The following is a 6,207-nucleotide window of genomic DNA, read 5'->3' as shown; positions in this document are numbered from 1 at the left end:
AGTCATCTTTATTAAGTTGGTTTAAGGACCCGAGTTGGTTCTGAAAGACCTCCAATGAATGTTTGAGGCCTCGTAGGCCCATATTAAGGAGATTTAATAAAGTTTGAAAAAGTTCTAAATTTGATCAAGTCTTGGTGACTCAGAAACGTTTAAATACATGTGTTTAATTTTAGTAACGCCTTGCATTCCGTCTCGGCATAGGGCACAAGTGTGGGGTGTTACAAACCCCGTAGGTAAATATGTTCTAGTCAATAAAGTTTGCAAGAACTGTCCTTTAATAAATCGGGGTTATAGTTTTCTGACAAATTTGATGCTACTACCATTTGATGAATTTGATGTAATTCTGGGTATGGATTGGTTGACATTACATGATGTGATTGTCAATTGTAGACAAAAGACTATTAAGCTGAAATGTTAGAATAGTGAAATTTTTTGAATTGAATTAGATGAGTTGAGTGGATTGCCTATTGTGATTTTGTCTATCTCAGCTTAAAGATGTGTGAGAAAAGGTTGTGAAGTTTATCTTGCTTATGTACTGGATACAAAAATGTCTGAATTAAAAATTGAATTAGTGCCAGTAGTCTGTAAGTATCCGGAAGTGTTTCCAGAAGAGTTACTGGGGTTACTATCGATCACAGAGGATGAGTTTGCTATTGAATTAGTACCTGGAACATCATCGATATCAATATCTTCGTACAGAATGGCTCCGATAGAATTGAAAACTCAGTTGTAAGAGTTAACAGATAGAGGTTTTGCACGGCCTAGTTTTTTGCCCTAGGGTGCACTAGTGTTGTTCGTAAAGAAGAAAGACGGATCAATAAGACTTTGTATTGATTATCGTCAACTTAACATGGTTACGATAAAGAAAAAGTATCCTTTGCCGCGAATCGATAATTTGTTCGATCAGTTGAAAGGAGCAACAGTGTTTTCAAATATTGATCTGCGGTCTGGTTATTATCAGTTGCAAGTTAAAAATCATGTCAGTATGCTCCACACGGCTTAGCACACGGGTGTGTGACTTGATCATGTGGCATAAGTCAGTTTACCCTATAGGACTGGCACGGCCTTGTTTATGGCCTAGCACACGGGCGTGTGTGGCCATTTCTTAGGGCACACAGGCTAGCCATACGGGCGTGTGTGTTGGCCGTGTGACCCAAGTCAGAGAGTTACACGGGGTAGGACACGGGCTGGGACACGACCATGTCATACCATTTCGAATGTCCATACAGCCTGTGACACGAGTATGTGTCCCCTGTAGTTTGTAAAATTTTCTAAGTTTTGTAAAAAATTTCCCGAGCTACCGGTTTAGTCCTGAACCACTCTTAAAGCATGTTTTAGGTCTCATAGGCTTGTGTTAGGGACAATGTGGTTGATGTTGAATGATGATTATTTGGAATTGAAAAATGTATGTTTAATTGTGTTATAAGTCCGGTAATGCTTCGTAACCCTATTCTGACGTTGAATATGAGTGAGGGGTGTTACACTACTGGCAACGTGCTATTGTCTCATAAGTAGGTATACTTCAAATATAGTGGCAAAGGCTTCAACTCTAAAGTAGGAGGGTCCTCTATAGAAGGTCGATGAGGTTTAAAAGAATGCTCTAATAAATTTAAAGATTCAAAACTCCTCTTTGCTCCATTTTGAAGTTGTTTAGCCTCTATCAATTCACTAAGTTCTTGAATCAATTCCACTTCATTCAACTCAACGAAGTCTGCTTCATCATCAAAATTGTTGTAACAAAATTCTGCCAATTCTTCCTTCGCTGCTGTGTCAATAATCCCTATGGCATGACAATCTTCTACACACTTCATGGCATCAAAAGCATTAAAGGTTATCTGCTGGTCATTAACTCTTATTGTTAATTCACATTACTATACATCAATTAATGTTCTACTAATGGCTAGAAAAGGTCTTCCAAGAACAATTGGTACCTCTTTATCAGCTTCATATTCTAGAATAATAAAATCTACCGAAAAAATAAATTTGTCAACTCTTACCAACACATCTTCAATTTTACCTCCCGGATTTGCATAGGAATGATCAGCTAGCTGCAGTGTGACAATTGTAGGTCTTGCCTTTCCAGTTCCCAATTTCTTGAAAACAAACATAGGTATTAAATTTATACTTGCACCTAAATCACATAATGGCTTGCCTACATAATGCTTTCTAATTGATCAAGGAAGAGTAAAACTCTCTGGGTCCTTCAATTTTGGTGGTAATTTGTTTATCAACATTGTTGTGCACCCTTCAGTTAGAGCAATAGTTTCAAATTCCTCTAGTCTGTGCTTCTTTAACAATATGTCCTTTCTAAACTTTACATAATTGGGCATTTGCTCTAATGCTTCCACTAGTGGTATGTTGATATGAAGTTGTTTCAGGACATCCAATAATTATTTTAATTGAAAATCTTGCTTAGACTTCTGAAATCGCTAAGGAAAAGGTGGCTGTGGTCTTCCTTCAACTTGTTAAGGTTGTTTTGCTGTGGCATTTTTATTGGAAACATGATCAAATTTTGCTTCAACATTTTTTTATTTTCTCTTCTTAATTGTAGATTAATCCACTATTGGTTCTAAATTCACTTTATGTTTGAAATCTTAGCTATCTTCTTCAACAGTGGCATCATAAATAACTCTAGCTAGTTGATTATCACTTTTGAGTGTAATAGTTTTACAATGTTCCTTCCCTTGAGATCTTGAATTTTCAGTATCACTCGATAATTCTGATTGCGATCTTGAGCTTAATGAATTGGCATTTGTCCCACTTGGTTTTCTAAAGCCCTTAAAGATGCAGCTTGACTCTGTATTACAACATTACTGGAATTTCCCACTCCTTGATTACTCCAACTAAAATTAGTATGTTGTTTCCATCGTGGATTGTATGTATAAGAATATGGGTTATTGTTTCGATTGAAAATTCTCATGTAACATACTGAAGTTGGGTTCAATGGGCATTCATCAAAAACATGATCTACCCTACAATAAAGACATGTCAACTCTGTTGCTTTCATTTCCTACACTACAACTAGTCTCTTCAATGTTTTAATCATATTAGTTAAGAATGATACCTGAGCTGTTAACGAAGTGATCGCGTCAAGCTCTATAGCTCCAGCAACTCTCTTATCAGTAACCTCTCTTATAGTTGATATTCATAGTTATTGTTAGCTATCCTTTCCAAAATTTCATATGCCTCATTATATGATTTATCTAACAAAGTCTCATTGGCAGATGCATCAACTACCATTCGTGCATGTGCATTTAGTCCATTATGATGTTTCCAATGTTAAAAATGATGTATTATACATTTTCTAACCAATTCCTTGAATCGCTCCCAAGCTTCATACAATGCCTCATCTTCATATTGCTTAAAAGATGTAATATCATTCCTCAATTTTGCATTCATGTTTGGAGGATTGTATCGCAAAAAAAAATTAACAAATTTCATTCCAAGATGCCACCGTTCCTGACGGCAATGTATTCAACCATGCTCTGGCACAATCTCGCAATGAATAAGGAAATACCTTGAGTCTTAGGGCATCTTCAGGAACACCCTGTTGCCTGAATAAATCACAGACATCCAAAAAGAGTCTTAAATGCAGCTGTGGATCTTCAGTAGGTAATCCACTAAACTGTCCTACCATTTGTAGCATTTGAAGCATAACTGGTTTCAACCTAAAATGCTGAGCCTGAATATGTGGCCTAACAATCCTTAGATCCAAATCATCCACGATTAGTACTACATGTTCTCTAATGGATCTGTCTCTATCATCTATCACATGGGGAATATCAACATCCCTACCATTCGGATATAATGGATCTTCTCTGCCTGGATTATTTCCAATCATTGCCATCTCTTACAATTCTTTTCTCCTTCTTCTCAAGGTTTTCTCAATTTTAGGATCAAAATAATATTCTTCGTTCTCAAGAATACCTCTACTCATAAACTAGCAACAATCTTGAAAAAGAATAAAAAACAACTAAGTAAGCTCAAACTAACAAAAGTTAAATAGATAATAACAAACAAAAATTCACCAATTTTTGCCAATCCCTGACAACGATGCCAAAAACTTGTCGCGTGTGAATATATAATGCGAATGTGCAAGAATAAATGTCGAATCAAGTAATAAAGTGATTAGTGATTTCGTCTCCACAAGGATCAGAATAGATAAAATGATGGTTGAGTTATCACTATAAAATATACTAATTAGGCTTACGGTAAAGTAACAAAATAATTAGTTGAAGTGAAGTATTAATGTATGAAATAAAACAATCAAATAATGAATAAATGTTGTGGCAATTCTACTAGACAAAGTTGAGAGAATTGATGTTGTTGAATGGGAAGGTTGGAATTACTTGGATTATATCTTAATAACATAATAATGTCATGGAAAAATCTTGACCAAATTACTCAGAGAATAACTACTGCATTTTGTTTCTTTCAAGAGCTAGAATTAAAGCTATCATTCTAAGTCTTTTTACATCTACAAGTCTCAAGAACAATACCTAACAATATTATTCTTACTTTGTACAGATCACAACTTTATGTCTAGAGTGTTACGAGTATTCGCTCGAGTACCCACTCGTATCATTCGATTACGATCCATCTTATTTAACCATTTCAGAATTAAATCAAGTCTAAGGATATACCATGCATTTATCTATGTTTAGAGCTTACATGCATATCTTTAAAATAATCCAAACCGAATCAAACAGTAGATCTACTCAAAATATCACCATGAACATAAATGTACCAAGATAGATCCAGTAATTCCAACCCAAATGAAATTATCTCATGGGTTGGGATTTAAAATTTAAAATCAAAATAACATTCAACATCATCATTAACAGTTTCGAAATCACAAAAATTAATCAACAGAATGAAGTTAGAACTATAGGAAGCTTTTGCCACTCCAGCTTTCACTTCGACGCTGCTAAATCGTGTAGGACCTGAGGCTAATTGCTTATCCCTTTCCTTGCATCTGTGCTCTCTTCTTAAGCTGTTATCCTCTCCTTATCTCTGGAATTTCTTACGAGTTTTCTAGAGAGAAAACTGCTCTCCCAATTCCCCTCTAAATTCCTCGTGTAAAATCTCCATCCAAAATCTTATCTCCTTTTCTTTATTTTCTTTTTCCACTTTTATAAGGTAGGCCCCCCTCTCTCATCACACTTTTCTCCCTCCCTTTTAGGTGGATTTAACTGGTGCACGTCTAGTTGGTTGAGAGTGATAAGAACTGAGTGTTTCGTTAGCATTTTCCCAGAATTGCCATGACATTTGTGTTGGTAATCCATCCAACCTTTTGCCATGGCAATATTTCATTTCCTTTAACTTACGGTTACTTATAGAGATTAATATGATAGAGATATCGGATCGATACAAAATTTTACATGCATGAAAAGTACAAATATATTAATAAGTTCAACTGTTAGATTATTAAAATATTAATCGCATAAAAAGTTATAGAAGAGTGTAAAACAACTTAATTTTTACACCAAGATAAGTGTATCCCTCCCCTAAATAGAATAATAATTAATAAATAAATGATAAAGTTGTCCTTTTATTTAAAATTTATTTAATAAATATTTTTTGATAGAATGTATTAAACTACTCATAACCCCTCTCTAACCCTTAAATAAAAGGATAAATATATTTTAACACACTTGAATCCTCGTCCTCCCATATTGACAATAAACCTTACAGATTAATTTAATTTTCATTAATCTTTGGAAAGTAAGTGGGTGTTTTTCAAATCATAGGAGGTACATAGATTTTTTTATCAAATCTCGATTATTATTATTTTACAATTTACATATATTGCTTCAAATCATTTAAATGTCATAGACTAGATGTCACATGACAACATTCACTTGTTAATCTTTTTGTTTTATTTTAAGATGATCAGGTATAGACAAAGAAAAAATATTTTCATCATGGAATTGAGCATAGTAATCTCAGCTCATGTATTATGATAGGCTATGGACCATTTACAAATAAATATCCTTTGTATGTTGTCTATATTACCAAAAAGAATTTTTTGTGAAGTTTTCTTAATTATTCAAAAGATTTGAAATCTTTTAGTTTGCATTTTTTTTGAAAATTAAATTTTAGATGTGATAGATAGACCTTATGGACATAGTATAAGCAAAAGGATTTAAATCCTTTTAAAGAGGAATTCAATAGTAAGCTTGAATTTTTAATCTATTACAATTATGC

General features: G+C 34.1%; 1 non-coding gene across 1 annotated transcript; it reads left to right on the top strand.

Moving 5' to 3' along the window:
* The first annotated feature begins 3,283 nt into the window (after positions 1-3,283).
* On the top strand, positions 3,284-3,390 carry LOC121217001 (small nucleolar RNA R71). The gene has a single exon (XR_005913200.1). It is a non-coding gene; the product is annotated as a small nucleolar RNA R71 (small nucleolar RNA).
* Positions 3,391-6,207: the final 2,817 nt, after the last annotated feature.

This window comes from Gossypium hirsutum, chromosome A02 (assembly GCF_007990345.1).
Source record: "Gossypium hirsutum isolate 1008001.06 chromosome A02, Gossypium_hirsutum_v2.1, whole genome shotgun sequence".
Taxonomy (NCBI): domain Eukaryota; kingdom Viridiplantae; phylum Streptophyta; class Magnoliopsida; order Malvales; family Malvaceae; genus Gossypium; species Gossypium hirsutum.
This window is presented reverse-complemented; position numbering and strand designations above follow the sequence as displayed.